Source organism: Podarcis bocagei, assembly GCF_964188305.1.
Source record: "Podarcis bocagei genome assembly, chromosome: 2".
Lineage (NCBI taxonomy): Eukaryota > Metazoa > Chordata > Lepidosauria > Squamata > Lacertidae > Podarcis > Podarcis bocagei.
The window spans coordinates 96,164,286-96,180,848 of record NC_138126.1 but is presented as its reverse complement, the minus strand read 5'-3'; the positions used below and the strand labels follow the sequence as shown (position 1 = coordinate 96,180,848).

General features: G+C 43.6%; 1 protein-coding gene across 1 annotated transcript in view; it reads left to right on the top strand.

The window, feature by feature from the left end:
- Nucleotides 1-5,580: 5,580 nt before the first annotated feature.
- Nucleotides 5,581-16,563, top strand: part of SEC14L1 (SEC14 like lipid binding 1) — a 57,653-nt gene continuing 46,670 nt past the window's right edge. The window contains exons 1-3 of the mRNA XM_081185379.1: nucleotides 5,581-6,205; nucleotides 7,091-7,177; nucleotides 8,818-8,860. The gene's annotated coding sequence lies outside the window, so the exon portion shown is untranslated. The remainder of the gene's footprint in view (nucleotides 6,206-7,090; nucleotides 7,178-8,817; nucleotides 8,861-16,563) is intronic.

Genomic DNA, 16,563 nt, shown 5'->3' with positions numbered 1-16,563 from the left:
TTGAATGTATGTGTGGCCATGCTCATGGCAGGAGAATCCCTTTACTTGCTTCTCCCTCGCCCACTCAGAAATGTATGTGGGACCATGGAGGTGGGTGCATTTTTTTCTGGCATGTGTCATCTCTGGGACCCACAGTGTGAGTAGGGATCTCGTGCAGAATGGACTACCCCAGGGCTCATTGTTGTAGCTGTATGGATTGTAAGGGGTGGATGAGTCCATCTGAGGCCTGGCCCTTTCCTGAAAGTCCATACAGGCATGTGTTGTATGCTTGTACAGGTGAGTGAATATCTCATGTTGGACAGTAATCAAGAAATGACAATTAACAGGGAACCGTTGTTTTGCAGATGTACCCGAAAACTCTCTACAAGAGAAGCCCAGATTTCTTTGCATGAAAATGGCTTTCTCTCATGGGAAGTGTTTAGGACTGAGGGAAAGTGAGCTCTGGCCTTTGCTTCTATCGGAGGCACAAGGAGCTTTGGGAGGCTACACTCTCTGCCTTCCAAGATTAAGGTCATGGCAAGGGAGAGACCAACCTGTCCCTGTCCTTCAGCCGGAGAAGGAACAGCTGCAGGGAACATACTTCCCCACCCCTGCAAAAAGAAAAACTCCAAAAGCTCCAATTTTTGTCTTGTCTCCAGTTTCTCCTGGAACTGCAGGTGCAAACAGGGCAGATATTTTAGGCTGCCTTTTGTATTATTTTAATGTGTTGCAAGTCACCTCATAGATAATTTAGTCTATTTTTCCATTGCGGTTTCCCATTGCCCTTTCTGCCAGCCAAAAGAGGGAACATTTCATACTGTAACTGCAAAAACGACTGTCCAAGTTTTCTGTAAAAAAACACACTTTAGTTATTGAAACGCCCACTGAGAATGCCAACTGTCTCTCAGGGAGACAAGTCATTGCTTCAGAGTTTCCCCCTCAGCTGCTTTGTGTGGTCTGAGAAAGGTCAATAAAAAGGCAGAACACGCAGCCACAAAATTCTGCTTTTTTTTCATATCTTTCTTCCACACACATTTAATAGACCAAGCATATTTTTCTCAGGGAAGGCGGGGGAGGGGTTAGGAATGAATGACAACATGTACAGAGTAAATCCCCATTGTCCTATGTGGAGGAGGAAGGTATTTGAGCAGACATTTTCAGCTGTGAATGGAATATGATTTGCATAAATCATAAATGGAGCAGAGCTATTGTTGTTTCTATATTGCACAGCCTATATTTGATGACTTTTTAAAACACACACAAACGTTGGTTTAAGACCAGAGTCAATGCTATCTCATGTTGGCTCCAGCTCCACAAAGTTGGGAAACTGGAAGCCAAGGATGATGCCATAACAGGTGTACTGAAAGATCAGCAATGGTGCTGTGCAATGTCATAAAGTGTGCTTGCTTACAACTTACCCTCCATGCACTCACACTTTTGCTTGGTCTTTCAGGCCTAAATCTAGATGGAGTTGAGGTTGGGGATGAAGGACCTGGGGCCAGGAAAGATACCCAGGGCTGTTCTGGTCCTATATTGCCTTATGAAGCCTCTGAGCCTTACTGCATCACTAGAAGAATCCTCCTTTGTGTTGACCCACGCCTGTTTGCTGCTTACATCAGTAGCTGGCAGGATGGGTTAAACAGTGGGAGATGGGGAGGTGTGGCCTCCCCTGATGTAGTGCCTCTTTAACTTTCTCTCTCTCAAAGTATCATTTCCGAAGATGAGATGCCCTCTTATTTTCCCTCCTGCAAAATCTATGGGAAATTATCGTTGCATGGTCTGCAAATACCAGACATTATAAAACTTTCCTAAGCAACTGGGCTATTATTATCAAGGTAAATTAATGCTGAACTTGCATATCACATTTTGATACCATGGCAATTGCAGATTTAAAAGGCACATCTGGACTAGTTAATTGTGCAAAGTTCACAGGCATGCATTCACCCATTGTTAATAAACCATTTATTGAAGCAGCTCTTATGGGTTTGTCTACATTTTATTAGCTACTAGAAAATGCCCATAATTCTGATGGGGGAGTGGGTTCAGAAGGAAGGTTCAAGAGGAGGAGGTAGGTGGAAAGGCAGACAGGCAGACAGACAGACACATCTACACGCACACATGCACATCCACACATTCTAGGTGAAGCACATGGTGACTGTGGCTTTGCATATTTCACTGGTAGCACTGCACCTTTTGAAAGGGCTGCTGCTTTATATTGCATAACTTATTTTATTGCCCTCTTTTCACATGAATGGTTTTTAAAATTGGAAATGCTGATTTGTAAGCTGCCTTAAATTTTATGAGTATACATTCATCCATTAATTATTGTGGGGACCCCACAATGCCCCTCCGTGTGGTGTGCCACATAATTCTACCCCTGCCTGCCCACACATCTTCAATGAAAATTGGCATCACCTAGTCTTAGGGAACAATTTCCTTCCAGGGCAACAATGTCCACACAGTTCAGGATGGCTATCCCAGCTTGTTGTCTCCACTGCTAGGCAGGCAGTCGTGCTGGGCAGAGCTTAGTTTTAAAATAAAAAGGATGACTTGCTGAAATCAGACAGGCTTGCCAAGAAGCTGGAGGATATGGTTGTGCTGAGAGTTCAAGGATTTGTGGTTGACTATATCTGACAGATACACATAGACACGGGCTCTGGGGAATCACTACATCATGCAATGGAGGCACAGATAAGGGTTATGAGGTCTAATATCTCAGACTGAGTCAAGCCATATATGCCTCCAGAAGCATTTGAGTCTTGTGCAGCCCCATCCTTTGTCTGTATACTCAGAAACGAGCCCCAGTGAGATCAGTACATAGGATCACATTATAAGTCTGCAATCCTATGCATGTATGCTCAGAAGTCCATCCTATTGAGCTCAATGTGCTTTGTATCCAATAAGCAAGTTTATAATTGCAGCCTTAGGATCTTTGAAAGGCAAAGATCAAGCAAAGCAAAAAAGAGCAGTCATGTTGGCAGAGCTGATGATCTGTATACATGCTAAACAGAGAAATTATTTAGGTCAAATTCCATGATGTTACCAAATAATGTTAATACAGTGATACCTCAGGTTAAGAACTTAATTCGTTCCGGAGGTCTGTTCTTAACCTGAAACTGTTCTTAACCTGAAGCACCACTTTAGCTAATGGGGCCTCCCGCTGCCGCCGCACCGCTCCGGCTCGATTTCTGTTCTCATCCTGAAGCAAAGTTTTTAATATGTAACGCTGTACTGTTTTTAACACTGATTGGGAGCCGCCCAGAGTGGCTGGGGAAACTCAGCCAGATGGGCGGGGTATAAATAAATTATTATTATTATTATTATTATTATTATTATTATTATTATTATTAACTCGAGGTACTATTTCTGGGTTAGTGGAGTCTGTAACCTGAAGCGTATGTAACCTGAAGCGTATGTAACCCAAGGTACCACTGTATAAGGCTTGGTGTAATGATATCTTAGAACCAAGTCCCACTTCTCAAAATTTGCAATCAGTAGAATATCGATCTAGCAATCAGTGCAAAGAAATCTCAAAGCCTCAACCAATGTTTGCACATCCCATTCCTGAGGTTCAGAGCTATTTTCAGGAAATACCAACTCTTATTAGCCCTTAGGGAATGTTGGAACCTGATGAGTTGTTGTTGGCCTGGACCTTGGAGAGGAGGCAAGCAAGAGGTCTGCACTCAATAATATTCATGGAAGAAATGTTGGCATCAAGAGAAAGCATCACAGCTGGAGGAATTCAGAGGAGCTAAGAGGAATTAAATGTAGTTGGCACCAAGGGGTTGATTTCAACAAATTTGATTTTATTTTTTTCTGGAAGGGAAGGGGATGTGAAATACAAATGCATTTGAATCAGTTGCAATCAAACATATGCAAATTTACTGAAGCACTCCCTTTAAAAAAAAAACTATTTAAAGACATCATTGAAATCAGCTGGATTTATTTTTATTTTTATTTCTCACGACGCAGAGATAGCCAGGTTTCTTCGTACCACACAAAAACTAGCTTTTTCTGGAGCTGTTATCTACAATTCCCTAATGCTGACCTACTTACATTTAAATTGGGCTACAGGGCTAACACGGCACTATCCACAAACTACTTGTCAGCTTCCCCCCACCCCAGAGCTAAGGGCAACTGCTGTGCCTCTCCTAGAGCTGGAATTGAACCCAAATCAATCAACCCAAACCCAGTTATGTCAAAGTTGATCAAATTCCTTTGCTCATGAACAGATTGTCAGTTTGCAGCCCAATCCTAAATACTTTTATTCAGAGGTGTGCCCTCCTTGAGTTCAGCAGAACTTACTTCCAGGTAAGGATACTGAGGGTTGTAGCAGCTGTCCTTTCACATTAAAATCACACTGGCACCATTGAGAGCTGCATTATCTCTGTACAGTGGCACCTCGGGTTACATACGCTTCAGGTTACAGACTCCACTAACCTAGAAATATTACCTCGGGTTAAGAATTTTGCTTCAGTACGAGAACAGAAATTGTGCAGCAGCGGTGCAGCAGCAGCAGGAGGCCCCATTAGCTAAAGTGGTGCTTCAGGTTAAGAACAGTTTCAGGTTAAGAACGGACCTCCGGAACAAATTAAGTACTTAACCCGAGGTACCACTGTATTCTGAAAAGCCATTTGACTATGTGACTAAAAAATGCCTGCAGACGCATACCATCTTTTAAGGTTTCCTGCAACAGAGGTTTCCCTTATTTCAGTCATGTAACTTGGTCCACAAGGGACGTGGCTGGCGCTGTGGGTTAAACCACAGAGCCTAGAACTTGCCGATCAGAAGGTCGGCGGTTCGAATCCCCGCAACGGGGTGAGCTACTGTTGCTCAGTCCCTGCTCCTGCCAACCTAGCAGTTCGAAAGCACATCAAAGTGCAAGTAGATAAATAGGTACCGCTCCGGTGGGAAGGTAAACGGCGTTTCTGTGCGCTGCTCTGGTTGGCCAGAAGTAGCTTAGTCGTGCTGGCCACATGACCTGGAAGCTGTACACCGGCTCCCTCGGCCAATAAAGCGAGATGAGCGCCACAACCCCAGAGTCAGTCACGACTGGACCTAATGGGCAGGGGTCCTTTTACCTTTTTAACTTGGTCCACGGGCACCTGTTGCTGCAAAAGGGAATGTCGAAAATTGGCCTTTGGGGTGCAATCCTGTACACATTGTATCTGGGAATATAAGCCCCCACAAGAATTTAGGGCTTACATCGGAGTGCCCTGAGCTGCACGAAGGGCAGCTGCAATTTGTTTGTTTTTAGCCATTTCTGCCTTGAGAAGTAAGCGCCTTTGATACAGGCCCGTTCAGAACGCACGACGGTAGGATTCCATTCCGACCCCGAGAGGGCGCTCTATAGCTTTAGGCGTGAACCTCGGAGCCGTGGAAGCGAGGGTCACAGAGTTGGAGTCCTAGAGCGGGAGCCCCTTGCTTCCTGCGGATCTCTTCCGCCCTCGAGCCGTGGCCTTAATTCCGCTTCCGCGTGAGTTGTGCGCGCGCGTGCGCTTTCGGCTCCAGGAGGGTCTGGTGGAAGGTTTGCCTTTCGCGGGCTGCGGGGCTCTCGAGGTGGCGCGGGGGAGGGGGAGGGGGGAGAGGGCGGCGTGTGCGGCCTCCCCTTTTCTCTCCACGCGCTTCTCCATAGGACGTGGACGGGGCTGCTGCTGGCAAGAACTTAGCCTTAATAAATGGTCAGGGTGTGCCGGACCAGGACCTGGGTTCGAATTCCGCACTCGGCCATTATGCTCACCTGGGGTGGCCCTAGCGGGGCCGGACTCCACCTCTCTCAGCCCAGCCTAACCTACCTCGCAGGGTTGTCGTGGGGAGAAGGGGGAGAGCCATGTATGCCACCTCGAATTCCTTGTTGGAGAAAAGGGGTATAAATGCAGTAAATTAATGTTATCGCCGCCCCCGCGCCAAGATAGTCTTTTCTTCATTGTATTACTCCTACAGTTAACAGTATGCGGGAGTTTACTTCCCAGGGGTGCCCATTTGGACTTTCAGCAAGACTGCCTTGCCTCTCGTAAATTGATTAGTGGCAGCATGTAGATCTTCTGCTCTTGTGGGTATGAATGTAAAAAGATTGGGCCCAATCGCCCATCTGGTCAAACATCCTGTTCTGGCAGCGGCCAGCAAGATGCCTGTGGGAAACCTGCAAACAAGACCTGAGCACAGGAGCGCTCCTGTGGTTTCCAGCAGCTGGGACTCAGAAGCATTACCGCCTGGGATGGTGAAGGTGAAATCTTTATTGGAACATTTATTTATGTATGGGTCTGTCTGCTTTACTTGATTTTGGGTGCAGTGATGACTTACCTGAAAGAGCACCATTAAGGGAGCTAAAAAGGAAAGACAACATGGAGTCAGTGATGACTCTTTCTGGAGTAAAGGTTTTAAGAAGGGGACTTGAGAAAATGCAGCAGAGTAGGTGGGAAGTCCCATGGCTCCAGATAACAGGGAGATTGTAGAAATTGAGTACTTGGAAAGTAAAGAGAGTTGGGTGGTGTGGCTGGGAATTGGGTCATAACACTTGTTCCACCTTTCTGTCTTTGGTCTTCTGGCAGAAGCCAAATTTTAGGGGAAGTAAGAGGTTTTGAACTTGCCAGAAGATACTTAGTCTTAGAGGATAAAAATCCAGTTGAGAAAACAAGACAGTGGGAATTATGTATGCAAGTAATTCTTAAATTATAATATTCAATATTGGGCATTCATTGGAGAAATGATAACCTATTATGGGAAGGACCAAGCTACTTTTAATGGATTCAGATTACATAAAGTACTTCCTCTCAGACAAATCCTGTCACTCAGGTGGACCCAAATATACTTTAGAACAGGCTTCCTCAACCTCGGCCCTTCAGATGTTTTGAGACTACAATTCCCATCATCTCTGACCACTGGTCCTACTAGCTGGGGATCATGGGAGTTGTAGGCCAAAAACATCTGGAGGGCCGAGATTGAGGAAGCCTGTTTTAGAATACTGAGTGCGTGGGCCCTTCACCCTTGGTAATGGAAAGGAAACAATCTGTATACTGTACTTTTTATTATTGGTGCTTTAATTCCTAAAAGGTAAATATTTTTGCCAATGTTCATGCTTTTCTCATACTGCAACTTTCTTTATATGTAGTAGTGGAACCATCCCCAAGATAAAAGCTATTTGTATTTGGACAAGTTGACTACCATTTTGGAAGTACTGTGTTTTCCCCCCCTTGAGGTAAGACATTTGTTGTGATAAGAAGGAGGTTTGTTTAAAAAACACACCAAAATGAGTATTTGCTGCTTGGTATAAAGCCCATGGGCTGGGAAATGGTTGCTGCGTAGCTGGGCCTGCTGTGGTCCTGCCTTGTACCAGCTAGCCTGACCTTGCCCTAGATGAAAACCTGGCAGCCTCCTTTTTGGGGTCTGCCCTGTGCAGTAACAGGTGTGAGCATTCTAGCAGCAGCTTGATGGTCATGTATGATACTGCATACAGATCTGTTGTGACATGCAGAGAAAACCCAGACTGCATTCTGTTCTGTCAAGTGTCTAATTAAGGGTGGAGGCAAAACTGAGTAACTGCTGGATTTTATATTCCCAAAAATTGAGGGAGGGAGGAGACAGGCAGCCATTATGTGTTCATTCATCTTGGCAGCCTTTGGTTCAACCTGAAACTTGCATAGTGCCTGACATAACATCATTTGAATGTCTGCTACCTCTTCCCATATTCCATCTAAAGATTGTAATGTAGATTTCATGGCTTCACGATCAGCAAACTTTTTCTTACTTTCCCTTTCCCCCCTACCCACTTTATTTATCATGTAGCCCAGGGATAGACAACATGGTGTTCTCCTGATGCTTTTCTGATCTTCTTTGGCCATGCTGGTTGGCACTGATGGGAGTTGGGAGTCCAACAATATCTGCAGGGCACCAGCTTGGTTATCTATGATCTGCAGACCAGGGGTCGGCAACCTAAGGCCAATGGGCCGGAAGCAGACCACGGAGGCCATTTAACCAGCCCATGAGCCGAGCTGCCTGCTCGGTGAGTCCCCATGCGCTGCGCTAAACCAGCGCAGCGCAGGGACTCTCTTCCGCAGCACCAGAAATCGCTTCTGCGCATACCCAGACGCTGGAAATTGCTTCTGCGCAGGCGCGATTTCCAGTGTCTGGGCATGCGCAGAAGCGATTTCTGGCGTCACGCTGTGCCGGCCCGGTCCATGGAGGATCTCCATGAGAGTGATCCTGCCCATGCCCAGTAAGCCTTGCTGACCTCTGCTGTAGACTGATGAAGAATTCTGGCAAACTTGAAAGTTGGCATGCAATTTGTGACATTCTGATGGCTGAATAAATATATGAAACCTGATTCAGATTTTTGAATTTGTCTAATAGAGTTATTCATGTAATTGACTTTTCGAGCCCTGCTGCCCAGGTCTAGTTCGAGCAGAAGGTTGAGAAAGAAATGCAATTAATAAATTAAATTAAAGGGCATAGACATATTGCTTGTGGTATCTAACTTAGTCTCTAATTTCCACATTCTACTTGGTCCTGGGTGTGTGGCATTGATTTGTCACACTGTTTAAATTCTGTAGCTGTTTAAATTGTTATAGGGCCACCATTGCTAGATATGGTGTGTCTGAAAGATGCAAGCAACCATCCTGTGATATGAATTCTTTTTGTTTCCTGAGAATTCTTGATACCAGGGTGGGCCCTTTTAAATTCCAAGGATCGTCATGCTAAATAGCGAAGCAGAGTTCTAATATGCCTGTAGCTGATCTATTAAACATTTCATTTAAAAGTTTAGAAACATCTTCTTGTACAATGAACTTTGATCATATTAAAAATGACACCATGACAGTGACTATCAAATATATCTTGTAGGTACTGATGGACCAAAAACAGTACAGAAAAAGGATTCTCATAGGTAAGTATGACTTATTTGAGATCTACCTTAGAGGCATGCAAGGGGACCTGTTGCGTATTAGGCCATAGGCTAAACCTACAAATTGTATATTTCTATTGTACAGTAGGCCTTGGAGAGGGAAAAAGATTCACTAGGGACACCAGATCTCATTTGTGCATTGTCACATGCCTTATTGGTCCCTCTGTGTGTTCTTGTTTTTATTAATTAGCAAGCCATTATGCCTCTCATCAGTGGAAGCTCAGTGCTTGAAATATGCCTGCTTTAATAATTTGTCCTAATATTCCATACTTAGCAGAAGCCACTGTCCCTGTCATTTTGAAACATGACTTGGAATGTCTTCTTACTTACATTTCAAAATAAACTTGGTGTAACTTAAAGAGTAAATCAGCCAGCAGCAAATACATTTTGAGTATACAGAATAGGTGTTGGGATTATCGCCTCATTTAAGGTTGCTGATTAATTCTCACAATGGGGAATTGCTGCAACTGCTTGGTGGGCAGCAGTTCACCAGGTAAGGCGCCTGGAGGCCTGAAAACAGAGATAGGGAAAGCTTCAATGCCTGACTATCTGGGGTGCTCATTGGACTGGGACCAACTGATAGAGAAATAAAAACCTGTCAATACAAGTATTCCAAGCCTGAACATGAGAACTGCAACTATTGGCATGCTTTTCAAGTTGCTTTCTGCCCTCAAGGGGAGAAGATTGTGTTCTTTTGTGTTGCTGAACTCCTGTAGGCATGGAGCAGCTTGAGCTCTGCACTCTGTTATTCCACAGGTAGCATATTAGTTTTGGTTATCTTTGTTCACAGAGTGCTAAACTATCAGGCCACCTTGGCACAGGGAGCCCTTGTGTGCAGTTTTGGAACTCCTCTGTAAAGGTGGCCGACATCATTCCCTCAAAGTTGCAACACTTAGGATCTGTCCCAAGAGTGTCTTTGAGCTTTAAAAGCTGTACTCAGGCATCTCTTTCTCTGTACTTAAGTCTCATACCAGGCTGGGGAGCTTTAGGTTCAGGGTGGTATTCAGCTACATTTTACTCAGAGTAGACTAACCTGGTCGTGTTCATTTCAACGAGTAAAACTTAGTTGAACACAACTCTTAAATCCTCACCAAACCATGAAGCTCACTGAGTGATCTTGGGCTATTTGCTATCTCCCCTTAATTCATTACATACATGCGATGAATCATTGTTTTGGGCTTGTAAATTTCCAGCTATTAGGCAAGCATGGATCTGGGACATATTCAGAAATGCAGGGGATTGTGAGTAACTCCTACTGTTATTCACAAAGAAAACACTGGCAAATAAAGAGAATCTCCGGTTTTAAGTCGGAAATAAGTGGCTCTTTTCTGTTGGAGATTATGGGGAAACACTAGCTTCTGATTTTATGTCTGAAGCTTCTGACTTGACTTTTCCTTGCCATAATGACCATTATAACGTTTACATTCCAGGTAAGTGCTGTTGGAAGAGTGCTCATGTTCCACAGAGGAAAGAGTTGTCAAAATTCCCTTTTGTTCTCGTGTGTCATTCTGGTTTGTGTAAAGTCGCTTCATTAAAATCAGATGTTCTATCCTAACTGTGGCTTGAGTGTTAAATGTCCTGCAGAAGGCACACTTCTGAAAATATTTATTTTTGTCTACATTTTGCTAAAGAGAAATGCTCCTATCTTCATTATCCCTGCCTATATCCACTTTGTGATGTGGCATCTATCTGCATTCTCAAATTATTCTGGCTGTTGCATCCCTTTCTACCACTAGAGGGCGAAGAATTGTACAAAATGAAGGCTTGTGTCTCCCTGGTGTCTTTTCTGGTGCAAACAAAAGGCTGCAATTACATTCCAGGAATTGTTGTCATAATAGATTACACAAGGGTGCAAGTTGTTCTATGGTGGTTGGTTTTTATTATTATTACTACATTACTGAGCTTTTAGCAACCTACTTTAGAAAGCCTGGAAGAGCATATCTTTAGAAGTTTCCAACAATGCAGTCTGCACAAATTTTCTGTATTGTGCACATATGAGCACATACATTGCTGTTTAATTCAAACTTCTGCTTGAGATCTAAAGTTATGAGAGCGGGAATGGGGGAGAAGGAGACAGAGGGGCAAGGTGTGCATAAGGGTAATAAAATGCTGTTTTGTTATATCAACTTGTATCCACACACCCCTTTAGTTCTTGTGGTGCTGCATTATTTTAACGTTTTCCCCACAACTGAGAGATCTAGAAGCACACCTTATAAAGGCTTAGTTCTTCAGGATTGCAGAAAGCCCCAAACTTCAGACAATGAGTTTACAGTCTTCTTTTACAGAGCCATCATGCTCTGTAGCATATATGTGACTATGTGGCAATGGTTTCAGAATATGAAACTATTATTATTTATTCAATTTATATACCACCCTTTATCAAAAGATCCCTGGGCAGTGTGCATTAAAAACAAGAGTCTTGTGTGCATACATAGCCTAAAGATGCACATTCTGCCAATAGTTTTCTTTTTCTTTTTTATTAAAGATTTTGTTGATTTACAAAAGTGTGCAATGTCTCTCGTGTGTGTCCCCCCCCCCCATGTAACATTTTTACAAATCAGTTTCATTTGTTGAGACATTAGGAAGAAAAGGGGGGAAGATGGGGGGTCAGGTGGCGATGTTTCTATTTTACTTACTATATGTAAGGTTTGGTGTCAGGGTTGATTGTGCAGGTTCTTTGCTGTTCGCTTGTGTTCCTTTGGCGGTGAGAGAGATTGGGGTTGGCCTAGGGTGTGGTTATTCATTTGTGGTTAGCTGTGGTGGTCTTTGTTTTTATGTGTGAGTGGGGTGGGTGGGCGTTTTGGATCAAGTTAGCCATATTGATTTGTATGCTGTTGGTGGATTTTTGTCGATGTCTTGTTGGGCTGTGTATGTGATAAGGAGAAGCCATACTGGGGTGAAGGTGTCTTCTTCTATTTGTCCCCGTGTCAGTTTCAGTTTATTGGTTAATTTTTCTAATATGGCTGTTTCCCATACTATTTGGTACCATTGGTCCATGCCTACTCCTGACAGGTCTCTCCAGTGTCTGGCTATGATGCTTCTGGCTGCTGAAAGTAGGTGGGTTATGAGTTCTTTGTGGTATAAGTGGGCATTATTGTATTCTGCCAATAGTTTTATTTGCTAGGAAGAGAATGGCTCAAGTGCATCTTCTCACTTAATATACTTGTATTTTGCATTATAGATATTCTATTAATAGCTCATCAGCTGTGGTTCCCACCCTAAAATTTGTAGCCACACTTAAACAAGCACAAAACTGCAAAAGCGGGGGTAATGCTACTAGAGCGTTACAAAAGCAAATTCCTTTGAATGCCCTTTGGCAGGGGAAGGGATTGTAGAGAAGCAAGGCAATTAAAGGAGGGGGGCCAGGTCATGGGAAGCTGCAGAAAAAGTCATTTGGGCTTTGGCACAATTTCATGTTTTCTACAATGGAGAGGTCTATAAACATAAATACTTCTGAATAAGTTATTGTGTGCTAAGCTCAGTTAATATGTCCCTGCGCTTGGCAATCCTGTTCAGACTTCTGCAATGGTCATCAGCTTGAGCTGTCAACATAGCCTAGTACGTTGTACTTCATACTTGTGTAACCTTTATCCTGATCTGTAAATTCCATGTTGGGTCAGCAGGAGAAAATATCTGGCGTCTCTAGAAAGAAGAGTATTGGCTAATGGTAAGCGAGTCCTTAAGCTTTCTTAATTAAGCTAAACAGCTGGAATTGGGAAGGGCTCCTGTTACATAATCTCTCCATATGTTGTAATGGTCATTCTGGCATAAACTGTTGGGAGTGGGTGTAGCTCGCCTGAGCTAATCACATTTTTTTTCCTGTTGATAAAACAAATGTTGGGTGTGTTGAACACATTTGCGCCAAGGATCCTGTTCCTTAGGGCCATGCACAAACTTTGTTTTGAGGTCTTAAGTGAGCCTTGTCTGCCTGCAGCAACTTCTAATCCAGCCAGGAAGTCGGAATTCTTGTAACTTAAAAGGTGATTCACATTTGAAGTTGGGAGTATAACTGGAGCAGCTATATGGCTTCTGCCTAACCAAAGACTACGTGGACATGGGGAAGAACCTTTTTAGCCTTGCCTAAGTGATTCCTTTGTGCACATCTAACTGAGTAGTGAGGAGAAGCAGCAGGTGCCATACAAAAGAACGGTGGCTCCTATAACACTGCAAGAAAGTGGATCTTTGGTTGGCAAAAGGCAGGTCCCATTATCCCAGACTATTGGTCATGCTAGCAGGGGCTGATAGGAGCTTCCACCCAACAGCATCTAGATGGTACCTTGTTGGCTGCAGTTTACCTGCTCACTAGGTTTTTGTAGCTGTGCTATGTTAGTAAGCCAAGTGGTGACTACTGAGTAAGAGAAGGGAAATTAGGGTCTTTTCACTCATTCAGAGAAGGGGAAACGAGACAATGGACCTTATATTTATTTTGATCCCCCCCCCCGCCCCCAGCTGCCTTTCCAGGGCAGAAAAGCCTCCTCAAGGTGGTTTACAGAAATAGGACAAAACAACTTTTAAATGTGTGGTTTTAAAAACTAAAATGGCAGCATGAAATGGTTCAAAGCCAAACCAGCCAACCACAAGAAAGAAAGATGAAATACAGTGGTACCTCAGGTTACACACGCTTCAGGTTACAGACTCTGCTAACCCAGAAATATTATCTCGGGTTAAGAACTTTGCTTCAGGATAAGAACAGAAATTGTGCTCCGGCGGTGCGGCGGCAGCAGGAGGCCCCATTAGCTAAAGTGGTGCTTCAGGTTCAGAACAGTTTCAGGTTAAGAACGGACCTCCGGAACGAATTAAGTACATAACCAGAGGTACCAGTGTAGTATCAGCAGCAGCTGAAAAATCCAAGCTGATGTCAATTCATTAAAAGCACATTGGAAGGTCCTGGTTTAAAATGGCTAAATAGGTGGACAAAACAGATGCCCTGTGTGAGTGAGTTCAACGACAGGGCCACCACTGAACCAGCCTTGCAATCTGATTGACCTTAGCAATGGATCTGTGAGCAGGGCCCCGGTAGCTGCTCTTGGGAGCCAGCCAGGCTCATCTGAGTACACGCAGTGTCAAAGGATGGTTGTTGTTCTGCTTTAAAGAAAGGCAAGCTGTCTTTGTTGTGTAAGATTTTGTTCCAGTGCAACAGAATGCCGGGGGGGGGGGGCACATCTGACAATACCTATTATTTAACGTTTTTATGACCTGTTGCTGTAAAGTTAAATAGCAGCTTTAAGCAAAGAATGCATCCATTATATAGCCTTTAGCTGAAAACGTCTGGGCTCAGTTCATGTGAACAGGTAATTTCAATGCTCAACCTTCTTGTTTTTTAAAAGTAGATTGACTGCATCACTCTACCAGAATGTGTTGCAAAAGGAAAGGGTGAGGTGAGTTAAAGGTTATATGTGGCTTGGAGAGCTGTAACTTTCCTTTTTGATGGAACGACAATGCTTAAAGGCCAGCCATTTTGCTTTACAAGTGTAAGAGCAACCTGACTGTTGGGCTCCTTTTACTTTAGCATTCTTTCTCTCTTAAATGGCTAGTTTGTCATATGTAGGCATTACTACCAAGAACCCTAAGAGGCCTCACTTTCTCATCTAGCCTTCCCCAAACTGCTATCCTTCAGATGTTGCTAGACTACCACTCCCATCATTGCCGACCATTGGCCATGCTGGCTCAGACTGATGGGAGTTGGAGACCAACAACATCAGGATGGTGCCATGTTGAAGATTAGTTCAGTTGATTCATTCTGCACCTCTAGTGCTCAACCTTGTAATTCATAAGACCAATCTGGTCTATGACAGTGTTGTGGAAAATGTCTCACCGAGCCCCATCTCCTCCTTTGGTCTGGTAAAGATGTGAGGCAATGCAGGGGAATGCAATATGTGCAGGTGATAATGTCATCTACCTATGCGGAGGTATTAATCTGAATAGGAATACAGTGGTATTCATAGGAAAATCTGGGCCTCTATTGCAGCTGCAACATAGCAGCAGCCTGTTTCTTCTGCTTCCCTGCCCCAAACATTTGCATCAATGGGTAGGGAGCCTTTTTCGGACATCAAGGTCACCTTTTAGAGAGCCTCAGGTCATTGACATGTGGAGCAACAGGTTGCACAGTACAACAATCTTCCCTGTTATCTCGTAGGTGTTCTATAGCAGGTTACATTCCATCCGTGGAAAAGCCAAAGGTTTCTATTTGCAGGTGCAAATCCCCATTTCTCCATCCATCCAGACATGCAGGAGGCATTATCACCCTTCAGTGACACACTCCAGGCTGCCACAAAGCAGGGTTGGCAAGGTCAAAGCCTAGGGAGAGTCTCAAGGGCCGGACAGAAGCCTAGAGGGACACATTGGTGTCCCAGGACTGAGTGAACCCCCAACGTACATTCACACCCGTTCATCTCAGCTCATGCTCTTTCGCGCTTAGGTTTTTGTGTGGATGAAGGGTAGGGGTAGGCTTACAAACAACTTAAAATTTCCATTGTCAGTGTAGTACAGAATTATTCCCATGTAGTGGCTGAGCCTGAGTAACTTGACAAACCTGTAATCCATTGAACCAAGTCCATACTGCAGATTGGTTTGGGCACTACAACAGTCCTGTGTTTGCATTTGGAATGGAAGCTGGTTTGCAGGAAAAGCATCAAATGAGTTTCAAGAAACTACAGGATGCAGATAGACTCTGGCAAACATGATGTGCGCTCAGCATCAAACACCAGTAGCGTGGTACATGCCCATAGTGTGTTAAATTGTTTTTCTGTAATTTTATTATTGTGAGTCCCCCTAAGCTCCCTGTAGGGAGGAAATTTGAAATGATCATTTAGCATATATTTTGGAAAGCTAGGTGGAAGGTGTTTGGACACTTCATAAGGTATTGTTAACAATTTTTGCATGATAGTCCCAGGTTTTCATCTATGCTTGGATACAATTTGATGCTATTTTGAAACAAGATGGTGGGCTCAAGCCTTCAAAACAGCACTGATTTTAACCACTGGTTTCAAAAGTGAACTGATTTTTCATTGTTTGTTTGCTTCTTAGAATTCCTGAGGTGTGAGGCTGCTGGCAGTAAACAAAATAACAAGGGAGCATGCCCCACCAAGCAAAATTTTGAGATAAAAAACAATTACATAGGATAGGCAACAGGAAACTTAAACGGTTAACAAATTTATTTTTGCATAAGCTTCTGTGAGCTACATACTGTGGGTGTTCTCTCAGCTTCATTCTGTATTCAGAAAGCAGGGCTTTTAGAAATGCTCCAAAACAGAAGCTGTAAACCAGCACAAATTGGCTATGTAAAGTAACTACTAAATCATGACTACAACCTGTGTTTTATTTTATTTTCCTTTCTCTTGGTAAAATTATTATTATAAATTGCAAAACAGCTGTCAAAACTTGAGACCACCATATGAAATTAATACATATAAATGTTACTTTAAAAAAAAACCCACACCTTTTAAAACCTCCTGTAAAAACAGCCAGGAATCATAGTGTATACAGTATACACAAACAATCCAATATCTTCCTTATTAAACAAGAGGAATCTCTTGTACAAAGGTTCATTCTTTACCGGATGAAATTCTGTGGAAACTGTGTGCAAACAATTCTGTGGAGCATGTGATGTGACTTCTGATTAGACTGTTTCTGGCGTTACTAATGTAGTTCAGAGAACTGGGCACAGCTTCACTGTGGTAGTTACT